Raw genomic sequence first — 14,725 nt, 5'->3', positions numbered from 1 at the left:
TTGGCTTTGTTTAATCAAGCATTCTGGAAAATGTTAGTAGTTTAGGCTTGGATGTGAATTGACCGAGTTGTATATTTCTTTGCTAAATTCCTGATGAATGAAAAAAGCAATAATTTGTTTACAGAGAGTGCAAAACTATTTGTACGATGAATTTATCCTACTTCAACAATCAATGATGAGTGACTTACCATGTATTAAGATATTTAAGTAAGAAATGAAAAACCAAACAGCAACCATCGTAGATTAAAGTATCTAAGTAATACATGTAAAACCTTGTGCTAATAAGTGTAATTATCTCAAGAAGCCTATTCTTGGCAATGATAATTCCATCAAAATGTGTTCCAAATACATGCATGCACTAGCTTATGCCCTCACCAAAACAAAGGAACAAGTTTATCCTGATTCAACCAAAATACTCATGCATGAACGAAAACAAAGGATCAAGTTTATCCTAATTCAACCAAAATACTACTTAAAGGTATTTCAGACCACATGATTACATTTTAAAATTTCCTAAACAACACTTAAGAGTAGGTCTTGATATATGTTGGTTCATTTCTTCCTCGGAGCCTTGAAACCAGGATTGGGTATGAACTAGAACATCCTTGAAGCAGTTCCTTCACTTGCAGCAGACATTGTTTCATGTGAGATGCCCTGAACGGTTTGATGTGGTTGAATTGGTGGTGGGGTGCTTGACGGAATTGGTGGATTCACTATGTGAGGTGGTCTAATAATAGGCTGCTTTGCTCGTGAAGAGGCTTGAGCATTAAGGCCATTCCAAATGGTTTGTGGCATTGTTCCAGTGGTCTGCAGATTGCCAAACAAGAAATGAATGATAAGTTGAAACTCACTAACCAAATGCAAACAATTGTAAAGATTTTGTTAGAGATCACTAACCATGTTTGTTGCTGATGGTCCATGAAAGGTTGAAGGTACTTGGGGTTGAGCGATTCCAAAAGCACCAGCCTGAAACTAATGATTATCCAGAGTTAGTCCCTACTCAGAATGAGACAGTTCAGTCCCTAACTATTTTTAAAATAACCAAAGCATTCCCTAAAAAATTTGGTTAGTTACCAATAAGATCCTCTCGAATAGCAACCTGATGAATATAAAATAGTACCTGTTCTTGTGGAGCTGATTGAGACACATGAGTCTCTTCTGCCGCCTGGTTAATTGTTGCACCACTGGCTCTTGGATTCTTCCTTGTAGAAGCTCTTTTGTTTAGAGTAGGTGGACCTTTACATGTCTTGTGGTTATGACCGGGCTCTCCACATTTGCTACATGTGACTCTAAAAGTCCTTCTCGCTTTGGTTTCACTTGACTGCAACTTTTCAGATTGGTCTTTCTTCCTCTTCTGCACAGGGCGGCCAATTGGCCTTTTAATACGAGGTGGAATTGGAGTAACATAAGGTGTCTTGGTCCAATACTCCTCGCTATTAACTGGCTGGAGACAATGTTGGTAGGTGGCTCTAGCCGCTCCAAGCTTAAGCAATGGATGCACATAGCTCTCATCTCTATCTCCTCTTCTAGCAAATGTAGCTAGTGCATGAACACACGGTAAACCTACAATTACAACAACATCATCACCAAAAAGAGTAGTTAAATGTAGGTAGTTATTATTATACTATGACCACTTAACATGTCAACTGCCAAGCATTGCATGTGCATTTGTTATGGCCTAGGTCCACGGAGAGCTTCTTGTTTCCTCGCTGAACTTCAAAGACCTTGCGTTCATCATCACCGACCCAAACTGGAAACCAGTACCTTACATCCTTTATAATGTCATCAAGCCGCTTTTGCTGTGTAAGTGCCAACTCAGTTCCTATATCTTCCATATGCAATATATGGTGGAAAAAATATTAACTTCATAAATTACATACACTACAAACCCAGAAAATGTAAAAGAATATTAATTTTCAATTTCATAAATTACTCTATTTAACTATTCTAAATAAGCACCATACATAATCAGGTATAATCACGGGCTACAAAGATACAATGCAATGAAACATAAGAACCATATAATCATATAATAAGAGCACACTATGCTGAAGATGTAATCCCTGAAATCACTTAACACACATATCAAGGCATCGAATGGTAATAAGAGAGGATTAATATTAGCTAAATTAAGACCAAAGAAGCATGTTTTCACTCATAGCACAAAATCAGGAAAGAGAATGTAAAACATGCAAATCATATGAATAAGTGGGTAAAGAGTTGATAAAAACCACTCAATTGAGCACAAGATAAACCATAAAATAGTGGTTTATCAAGATGCTCTGCTATTATCAACGAAAACATATTAATACGTACTCAAAATTTGATTAAGCATGTAGTATAATAAACACCTTTATTATTTGCAGTAAGCACTATATTCTTGGTTTCACGGGGTTACCTTGGTCAACGCAACTAAGGCTTGATCAACAATCGAGCCTTCCCACTATTTTGCTCCTATGCTTTGGCGGTTACAGTGCAGCAAATAGACGTTATGTTCATGGATGAAAGAGTAACGATGAAGAATAAATGGATTAGAGAGTGTGTTGAGGGTGATGTAGGATATGAGGTGGGAGATGACGGTGGAGAGGGTTAGGGCAATTCTCTGTAAAAAGAAGATGAGGGTTTGGGGTCTCAGGTCTTTTTGTGTCAAGCCTTGTGAAGGAGTGGAGGGTAACAAAGAGACAAACCATAATTCCATTCAAAACACAGCGTTCCAGGCCTCTAAAATAACGTCGTTTTGTTTATGTCTACAGGGATTGAACTGTCCTCTTCGCTTCACCTGGCACTTAACGGCCACGTGAAAAACTTAACGCTACACCTCAGCAGTGGACGTTACCTTTTAACGGACGAGGACTGCAATGATTAACCGCGTTTAACGTTGGAGATCGATTTGGGTATTTTTATTCCTTAAGAACTAAAGTGTCCGGCCTGAAATTCCTTAGGGACTGATTTGGGGTATTACTCAAATAAAATAAATATTTGAATCCTAATATATACATGCACATGCCAACCTATTTTACTAAAACTTCACTCTATGCATAACATTCTGTTTTACTCAATTTTTCGTTTCATTGTTAACAACAAATAAATTAATAGTTTTTGAATTTTATTTCACAATTTTAATTCAAAGAGCAGAAATAACTCCTTTTGTGGGTGTCTCAAAGTCTCAATTGTAGTTTCGAAAATAAAATTAAATATAAAAAAATATGCAAAGTGCCACAGACAAAGTAAAATGCAGAAATTAAAAAAAGAAAGGAAGAAGAAGACAAAGAAGAACAAATAAAAGTAAATAACTTTAATTAAAAATAAAATAGAATACAAGTTTAAATTCATACTTCAGAGGAATCACTCAAAATTTCTAATTATACTCTGTAATGCCAAGAATGTTAAAAGTATTTTTGAATTTTTAAATTTTTTTTCTAGAAGAACTGAACTTATTAAAATATTTGTCTAAAATTCTATTTATAAACTAACCTAATATCAATTGATGGTTAGTCTTATAATATCTTTCTCAATTTTCATATTTCACTTGGTAACCGTTCCACACTTGTTGCTACTGAATGCTTTATTGCTATCATTGATAACTGTTCCCACATTTTTTACTTTAACAGGTCTATTGTGTTATGATTAATAATTATATCTTTGACACGATGTATCTTACAATTCAGGCCTAATTTAAATTTTGATTAAAATTACTCCTTTGCTGTGTCAATTGAAATAAACTTTTTCTAATATATCAAAACTGATATTTTAAAATTTATATAATACAAATTAACAATAATATTATCTTATATTTATTTACTTAAACAACTATTTTTTTCTTTTTTTTCTAACTAATAATATTTTTTGCCCAACATACTCCCAAAATTTCTCATTAAAATACATATAATGATTGAAAGTGAGAAAACTTAGTTATTTATTGACTACTCTCATTAATTTTCATATTAACTTTGATAAATTAAGATGCCTTTAAGTTGATACCTTGGCCACATATCTACTTGATAGAACTAATTTTTAGGTCTATAAAATTTTTATATTGATAATTGAATACCTAACTGTTAATGGGATTTATTTTTCTGTATGAAGCTTGTAAATATGTCAAATAGTATCTATTCTAAATTTTAGAATATTAAATGTGTCAATTGACTTTTATCTTAATCTTTTGACACATGTTTCTTTATTGTTCTAATTGATATTGTTAATTGACACAATTTTTTTTTTAACTTTAGAAGTACTATAATCTTAACTTGTGAGGTCTTTTTTTCATATGTTAACCTTTAAATGTGAATTTTATAAAATTCTTAATCCTATAAAATTTTTACACTGTCATGCTAATAGTTTTAATTCTAAGTTTAACAACCGTTATTTTTTAAAAAAATCGAATAAATATAATTAATCATATGAGTACAATAATACGAATATATACAATTATATAAATTATTAATTCACCTAATTGGTAAACTCTATCATGCCTTCTCTAAAATAAAGGGTAAATTACTCCTTATAGCACATACAGTGATTATTGATAAATTATCTTTTAACCAGAGTTCCAAAGTTCGAATAAGATCGTCAAATCTAATTGTTATTTCTATTACGATCACTAGAAAATCCTAAAAACTAGAAAGCTAAAAAACTGATAGAAATTTGTGATATATTAATTAAAAATAATGGTAATTGGTGCGTGAAAAAAGATACCAAGGTATTTTATTTTTTATTTTTTTCTTTAATTGTTCTTAAATTATTTTTCAATCATTGTTCAGATAATAAAAATCCTAAAATGGTAATTATTGACTCATTGTTTTTATGACTAACTAATATTTTGCTTTGTGTTTGTTATATAGTTATACAAGGCTGTGAGGGTTGGTTATCTGAAGAGGAGTATCATTGTTGATCCTACTGAATTTTAAGGAAAATACTAGGAAGAAAATCTTAAGAAGGAGAGAGCTGAAAAATTAATAGATGTGCTTGTTGAAATGGGAGACTGAAAGCATATGAACAAGTTCAAAATCCTAACCTAATTGATTGAAAATAGTGATTGGATTTGAGAAGAATTATGGTTTTAAAATTGGAGAAGAAGAGGTGTATTTGGTGGGAATTATGAAAATGACACTACTATTAAGTTTCAAGAGAAATATCGCGTCAATTGAAAAGAAAATAGAAGATAACGTAAATCTTGAAGCTCTGGTAGAAGAATAATTTATGAATAATTATTGTATATGTCACAAGGGGTAATTTACCCTTTATTTTAAAAAGGGTAGAGTAGAATTTACCTATTATATCTATTTAAATTTTAAATTACAAACTAATATAAATTTTACAATTTAAAATTCTAATTATTTAAATAAAATTAAATTGATTTAAAAACAAAAATATACTAATACAATTCAAATCGTATTAAAACGTAAACAAGTTTGCTGAGTCCATAAACAAACTTTACATAAATAAATAAGTTTAGTCAATGTGATAGGTGAATTTTGTGCAAACTTTATGAAAACATAATAAAAAATTTAAATTCTAAAAAAAAACATAATTTTTTTAGAATAAATTTTTTTATATTTTATAATAGAAATAAAAAATCTGATTAACATTGAGCTGGTCTAATATATTAGATAATTTTATTTTTTAATGATTTTTAATTATAATTTTGGTTAAAAATTATATAATAAACAATTAACTACAATTTCTCAATTTAAATTAGTCATTTTGTTTTTAAAATAAAATACGGTAAAAAATTTAAGATCATAGCTATATCAATTATTTTTTTAATTAAATTATTTGTATAAAATAAACCGATTTTTTTAAATCAAATGGTAATACATGTTATCCATCCAAAAACAACTTCATGTAAAGTGAATTGTAGGTGAGTTTCCACCTTAATTAAAACTAATAAACTAGTCTTTTGCTTGTGTCAATTAAAATTTTTTCTTAATAAATTAAAATTGATATTTTAAAATTAATATAACATAAATTGACAATAATATTATTTTATATTTATTTGCTTAAACAATTTTCTGTAAGTAACAATATTTTTTGCCCAACACATTCATTGTAATAGCATATAAGATTTTAAATCCGCCTCTACATATATAAGAATTAATTAATCTGACATTTTTTTTTTGCCAATTTTATGAACATAATTGATTCACTTAAAATTTTATAAACTATTTTTATACACAATTAATTTCGGAGACGATCTTGAGTTTAGATTAGCCCTATGTGTCTTGGTTCTTTTAGATTAGGAATTTAATTCGAGGGTGCATAAATATATATGATTTATTTGAAGTGTTTTAATCTTTGTGTGGACTAATGGCTGTTTAAGTGTTTGTTTAGGGACGACGTTTGTGGCTCTCATTGTTAAGGTAATGTCCCTAAAAATATCACCACAAGTCCACAACGTCACACATACATTTGCTATTATTATGAATTTATGATCACAGGTACATGTATCCCTTTCATGGTTAATGAAATTAATTAAGGACTCGCTCCAAGATATGAATCCATTTTGACTTCGACGTCTAGAGTAGTGGAATAACTTTGAAAATAGAAGACAAACGGTTAAATCCAATGAAAGTGAAACAACAACTGAACAAGACATTGATGATCAACAACCAACTCTTGTTATATATACATACTGTTGTTTGATTTATTCGCTACCTTAGCGTGCATGTATATATACTGTGTATACTTTATAGTTTATAGTACTACTATGCCATTAATATCGTACCAAAATATTATCCTAATCATTTTTGTAGCACTAATTAATAATAACAGATTAGAACGACGATGAGGACAATTTTGATAAGAGAAGTACTAAAGAGTGAGCAAGTTTTGTAATTTATTTGTAGTTATTAATTAATTATTATTAATGTTTTTAATAGTATAAAATTTTATTCAATAGTATAGAAGCACTTACTTTTTTTTTACTGATTAAGTAAAAAATGCTGGTCCTAAATTTTTTTTTTGATGATATTAAAAGGAAAAACCATCCATACCTATAATGTGGACCTGTTAATTCTTCCATGGTTGCTGTAAATCTGTAATATAAGCAAGATAAGCTTATCAGTAACTAGTTTGGTTTAATTCAAAAAGCCAAACCGAAAACTTTATTGTTGGGAATTGAGAGCATAATTTTTTTAATTATTATTATCATTTTCAAAATATTACGTCAATCAGTTGATAACAATCTCATCTAATAATCCGAGTTGACATTTTCACTTACTTTTTTTTATCTTTCACTTTATAAATTCACTTTTTACTATTCGTAACTTTTAATATTTTTACTTTAACCACCTTAATTTTTGGAAATTATAAAATAATCTCTTAAACACTAAAATATTTACTTCCTTACCCTTTTATGGATCAAAAAGGTATTTTTCATTGTTCTTCACCACATTCAAAGTGTTCTTCGTAAATTCTTCAGATTCTTTCTTTGTTTTCACTCGTTTTTCAATCTTTTCAGTAACTGATTTTTATCATAATTCATAATAAATTAGCAGCCACTAAAATTCATCTTTTCCTCTTGATTTCAACACAAAATCAACCCCAATTTGAGGGTTAGGGTTCAAAATTCTAGCAGCCCTCAAGAACAAAATTCATAGTTTGAATATCATCAAATTTCATCAAATTTTTACCAAAATTTCAACAAGAATCACTCGTATAAACAATCAATTTCAAGCATAACCAAAACATATCATAATCATACAATTAAAACACAATTAATCAAGATTAATTTCACCAAAACCTACCTTGATTTTCTGCCTCAAATTCGATTATGCTTCTAGGTGTTCTTTAAGCACTTTTTCCTCCTAAAACACATCAAGAACAACTTTGAATCCATAAAATTTCAACTGAACAAACCTTAATCAACATGTTAGGAAGAGATTTCTCACCTTAAAAGTGCTGGGAATGGAAGATTCTTGACTTACAAGTCAAGCTAAGCAAGAGATCTAAGGAAGAACATCAAGAAAACACATGTTTATGCATGTGTTCTTGAAAACCGAAGTCAAAGGGAAAAGAAACAACCATCTCATCTTATTTTCAGCCTTGATATGTTACATGGTTATGTAGAGAAAGAAGAGATGATCATTTTTGTCGGATTAAAATTTTGATTTGGGTTTTAGTTCAGAAGAAATCAAGCTTTGAAGATTAGGAACCAAGAACTTTTTTTTCTTTTCTCTCCTTCAAATTTTCGGAAACAAAGGGGAAATGAGACAGCCTTGGAGGTCTTGGGGGTGGTGAGGAAATTCGTGCTTGATAATGATTGGCTAGTTAGGGAGGTGGTTGAAAAATATCTCAGGTGTATAATTACTAAAACTAGATGTATTATAACATACACGTAATAGCTCATCTAGAGATTAATATCTGAGATACTAGTATAGATGACACTAGTAACATGATTAACATGAGAATAGAAGGTATATGATGTGGCATTAGTATTGCTTAAGTCATCAGAGAGTGCTGGTGTTAACCGCACCAGAAGACTGTGAACCCGGTCAAACCGATCTCCTGTTTTTAACTAAAGCAGATCAGGTAATATTAAAATATTATTCAAGCAGCCCTAATATTAATAAAATAATTATATTATATTATTATTTCTCTTCTCTCATTAATCGAGTCTAATTCGTCAAATTGAGACTAATTACGGCAACCAGAATAAAAAACTCCTAACCAATACGGCTCAAAACTAGGTACTTCGCGACTGCATCATCGAGCTTGCCTCAGAAAAGATTCTGGCTTAGAGATGACATAATGATAACAAGGATTAATATATTTGATGATACAGTAGAGATGTTTCCTTCACTGATCTTTCGAAAAACTCTGTATCTTCAGAAAAGATCTTGTGTACCCAAAAAAAAGGTTGTTACAATGTATAACCTTATAGTTACGTTTTCTAAGTATACTCTCTATTAGACATATAGCCATACTTAAAAGAGTTCCAATAGTTGAAGACATGGCTACGCTTTGAAGCATGCCAATTGTTTGGTTATGGCAACCTTTATCGAGCGTGGCTGTCGATGACTATTGTACAATATAGTAGCTATAAGTTAATTAGCTCAGAAAACCTAGTGTTCTTCTTTTTCATTAATCTTTTTAATAAAATTTTACAAAATTCATATATAATTTTAAATCATAGTTTGAAAGAATAATTCAAATAATAAAAAAAATTATGTATATAATTTTAAATTAACTAATCCAACATATATAAACTTGTCACAAAAAAAAGACTTTGATCATAGTATAACATTCTAACAAAGTACCAATACAAAAATCAAAGTCATAACAACTACCCATGAATTTCTAATACATAAATTACAATTCTAACAACTATCACATATCTACTTCACCTTTACATATTTCATTACAAAATATCAAACTTCATGATTAATGTGATTATCCAGAGTGAACTCCATTATTTTTACCAGTGTCATTATTGTGTTAGTCTATCTTATATATTTTACCAAAAAATGAGTGAGAGCATATATTGAAGAGAAAGCAGAAAGTGACAAAATGATGGAAGTTGGCAGCAGATTCTACATTATCTAATATATAAAATGACACTATCAACAAATTTTGCATTCAAGTCAAAAGTTCCATATCATTGGTATTTAATTCATGCTTGAACTATTAACCAATTCAGCAACAAAAAATAAATTCTTACCACAGCAACAACACCGCAGTAGAAGAAGAGCAAGAAAGGTATAGCAGCGATAGTAAATACTAATCTAGCAGTAGATAATTAATACCACATTAGCAGCATATAGCAATACCACGTGAGCATCAGCATAACAGAGATCACAACGATAGCGAATAGAGAGCTTCCAAAATCCTAAAATAAAATAAACTTAAACTTAAAAAAATACTAATAACTAATATATAACTTCAAAAATTTTTCAGCAACCTCCCTCACTCGCTGATTTGTTAGTTCAACATACAAATATGAACTATATTTGTATTTTGTCTAAAATACCAAATATAAAATGCATCTTTATATAACAAGTGAAGAGAAACTTAATTACTTTATAGTTCTTAGGTTGTCCAATGTTGATTAAAATTTTAAATCAACTTGCATGGATTAGAATCTTCATGAAACATGGTTAAAGAATTGAAGAAGCAAAGTTTAAGTTGAATACAATAATCATCAATTGGCTAGATATTGCTAGAAGCTAATGTTGGAAGCTTGAAGATTTTTGAAGAACATTCAAGAGAGTAGTATAACTACAACATTCTACAACAATGAAGAAATTCAAAATCAAATTGAATTGGAATTGAAAGGAAGTTGCACTCATCACCTCCATACTAGAAGAATCATGAAGTGCATTGAAAGGTTCAAGATTGATGACTAAGCTTAATGAAGAATTTTCAAGATGTGCTAGAAATTACTTATTTGAATAGTCAAAGGAAGAAGCAAAGTTGGATAAGTATGTGTATTAAGAAGTTAGTAGAATCATGAACTTTTAGTATGAAACTTTGCCTATATAAAGGCATATATGCCTTATGTATTTTGTGTGTTCTATAATGAAATGTGTATGTTTTGAAATGTGAAAATTCTCTCCCTTGTTTTATGAGTGTTAGTGAGTTTGAGAGATGAAAAATATGATAGTGTCATTTATATGAGTGAGTGATCCTAGGGCCAATTAGTTGTGGGTATTATACTTACAAACATCAACTAGAATGGTCTTCTGTATTTTAATTTTTAGGTCATTAGAAGTAAATTTTGGTACCAGGGATCAGAAAATTTTAATAGTAGAGACAAAAATAATATGAAAAAATTTGAATGTGCACCTATTTAGATATTTTAGGTATTGTTTTGAAGATATCTGAAACGGTGATTTGGGTCTGAACATGAGGTTTAGATTTCTTCTGAGACAGCATCTCACTTGTGCTGGAGTCGAGGTGCCGTGTTGAGCAATATTTTACTCATGTTACAGATCTTGTCAATAAGATGAGAGTCTATGGAGAAGATATGCCCGATAGCAAAGTGGTGGAGAAAATTCTTCGCACCATGCCGATGAAGTATGACCATGTGGTGACTACGATACTAGAGTCCCACGATATGGATACTATGACGATTGCAGAGTTGTAAGGAACCATGGAAAGCCACATCAGTAGAATACTGGAGAAGTCAGAAAAATCAACTGAGGAAGCCCTGAAAAGCTGAGTGAATTTCAACAACGTTGCAGAATCAAACCGTACACAAGAAGGACGAGGTCGTGGTTTTAATTTTCAAAGTAGAGGCAGAGGAAGTTTTAGAGGTAGAGGTCGTGGCAATTACAACCAAGGAAGTTACAACAATTTTACACCACCTAATCAAGGAAGATGTGGAACGAATTTCAGGCCTGTCAACCGAGGAAGAGGTCGAGGCAATTTTCATCAAGAAAGAACCAATTTCAACTGTTTTCATTGTGGAAAGTATGGACACAAAGCAGCAGATTGCAGATTCAAAGTGATGAATAATAATCAAGCACACGTTGCAGAAAATCAGCATCAAAATACTGATAACGATCCGGGTACTTAGACTTTATTTTTTACAAGTAATTCATGTGCTGAAGATGAAAATATATGGTACTTGGATAATGCTTGCAGTAATCATATGTCTGGCAGAAAAGAGTTATTTTCTTCATTAGATGATTCAGTTAAACTATTATTGAAGTTTGGTAATAGTACAAAGATCCCTATTGAAGGAAAAGGGCACATACCAATTAGATTGAAAGATGGTTCTCTGAGTTATATTTCTGATGTTTTCTATGCTCATGAACTTGATTACAATTTACTGAGTATGGGGCAATTATCTGAGAAGGGATATAAGATGATAACTTATCATGGATATTGTACTGTATTTGACAACAACGGAAGGTTCATAGATAAAGCAAAGATGACCTCAAACAGAATGTTTCCGTTAAAAATTCAACATGTTAATCCCTCTTGCATGAGTTCTGTGATACTTGATGATAACTGGTTATGGCATATGCGGTTTGGGCACTTTCATTTTTCTGGCCTAAACTACCTGTCAAGAAAAGGACTTGTTTCTGGTCTACCACGGATTCATATTCCCAATTGTGTTTGTGAGATTTGCCAACTGGGAAAGAAGCACAGAGATTCATTCCCTACAGGAAAGTCTTGGAGAGCTAGAAGATTACTTGAAATTGTGCATTCAGATCTCTGTTCTGTAGAAGTTCCAAGTAATGGTGGTAGCAGGTACTTTATCACTTTTATTGATGATTTTAGTAGATATACATGGGTATACTTTCTGAAGCAGAAATCAGAAACATATAATGTCTTTAAGACATTCAAGGTGTTTGTCAAAAAATAAAGTGGCTGTAAAATCAAAATTCTCAGAACAGACAGAGGAACAGAATATCTTACATGTACAGAATACTTTAAGCAACACGGAATTCAACACCAACTAACAACTAGATACACTCCTCAACAAAATGGAGTGGCTGAAAGAAAGAATAGAACCATCATGGATATGGTCAGATGCATGCTCAAGTCAAAACAAATGCCTAAAGAGTTTTCGGCAGAAGCAGTCGCAACAGCAGTTCATATTTTAAACAGGTGTCCAACAAAAAGTGTTCGTGATAAAATTCCAGAGGAAGCTTGGAGTGGAAAGCGGCCTTCCATTCATCATTTCAGAGTCTTTGGGTGTATTGCTTATGCCCATGTACCAGATCAATTAAGGAAGAAGTTAGATGACAAAGGAGAGAAGTGTATCTTTATTGGCTATAGCACAGACTCAAAAGCATACAAGTTGTACAATCCAGAAACAAAGAAAGTAATCATCAGCAGAGACGTGACGTTCGACAAGAAAGACATGTGGAACTGGGACACAAAGACAGAAAAACATCCGATTGTAATTTCAAATACATGTGATGATGAAGAAGAAAGACAACCAGATGCAACCGAACAACCTGAATCATCTAGAAGACCTCAAAGAGAGAGGAGACTACCTGCTAGATTAGCAAGAGAGCGGAGACTACCTGCTAGATTAGCAGATTATGAAGTTGGCAATGACAACGATCCGTCTGATGAAGAAATCATAAATTTTGCTATATTTTCAGATTGTGAGCTGTTGAACTTTGAAGAAGCCTTTAAAGACAACAATTGGAAGAAAGCAATGGATGAGGAGATTCATGCCATTGAAAAGAATGACACATGGGAGCTGACAGATTTACCAACAGATAAGAAGCCGATTGGAGTAAAGTGGGTTTACAAGACTAAGTACAAACCCAATGGCAAAGTTGATCGTTTCAAAGCAAGATTAGTTACAAAAGGATACAAACAAAAACCAGTGATCGAGTATTGTCCAACTGAAGAACAAGTTGCTGATAGCCTGATATATTTATAAAGCCATTGAAGATCGAGTTATTTTACAAATTGAAGAAGATGCTTAATTCTGCAAGTTTGATTTAAGGGAGGCAATGTTGATTAAAATTTTAAATCAACTTGCATGGACTAGAATCTTCATGAAACATGGTTAAAGAATTGAAGAAGCAAAGTTTGAATTGAAAACAATAATCATTAATTTACTAGAAGATGTTGGAAATTTGGAGAATAACCAAGAACATTCAAGAGAGTAGTATAACTACAACATTCTACAACAATGAAGAAGTTCAAAATCAAATTGAATTGGAATTGAAAGGAAGTTGCACTCATCACCTCCATACTAGAAGAATCATGAAGTGCATTGAAAGGTTCAAGATTGATGACTAAGCTTAATGAAGAATTTTCAAGATGTGCTAGAAATTACTTATTTGAATAGTCAAAGGAAGAAGCAAAGTTGGATAAGTATGTGTATTAAGAAGTTAGTAGAATCATGAACTTTTAGTATGAAACTTTGCCTATATAAAGGCATATATGCCTTATGTATTTTGTGTGTTCTATAATGAAATGTGTATGTTTTGAAATGTGAAAATTCTCTCCCTTGTTTTATGAGTGTTAGTGAGTTTGAGAGATGAAAAATATGATAGTGTCATTTATATGAGTGAGTGATCCTAGGGCCAATTAGTTGTGGGTATTATACTTACATCCAATCGAAACAGAAAACTTAAAATATTAAGAAATAAAAGTGCATTCAACTAAAAATAGAAAATAAATTCAGCAGCACGAAAGCAGTACGGCAAAAAATAAATCCATACTACAGCAGCAGCAACACCAACACCAACACCACAATGAAAGCAGAACAAGAGAGGTAGCAACGATAGTAACAACAAAAAGATAACTACCAAAAGCCTAAAATAAAATAAACTTAGACTTAAATAAATATTAATAACCAATATGTAACTTCATTTTGTTTTTGATGAAGCTTGGATACAAGTGAGTGAGAAAAATATTGTTGAAGTAACAGCAATTGTTAAAACAAGTAAAGGGTTAAAATGATGAATTATCTTATTATTGTTATGATTATTAATGCTTAATTATCTTATTATTGCGTACCACCATGGGATGTGGTCCATTTGAACAATGACTAGATTGTGAACATTAGGTGCTCTCCAGTTCAGCAATTGAATTGAAAATTTGGTTAAAATCAGTTAAATAAGGGGTAATAAATTATTCACAAAATTAAGGTATTGAACAAAATATCAAACGGAACACTAATTTTCTCTCTAGTTTATCTAAAATCAAGTTGTATAGTTTATTGTTTCTGTTGATGCAGATACCTAAAAATTGACTTCATCTTTGATATATTTGATGTTTGCCTTGGGATATCATATTCAAGATTCTACTT

Source organism: Arachis duranensis, chromosome 1, assembly GCF_000817695.3.
Source record: "Arachis duranensis cultivar V14167 chromosome 1, aradu.V14167.gnm2.J7QH, whole genome shotgun sequence".
Lineage (NCBI taxonomy): Eukaryota > Viridiplantae > Streptophyta > Magnoliopsida > Fabales > Fabaceae > Arachis > Arachis duranensis.
Note: the sequence above shows the minus strand (reverse complement) of the source record.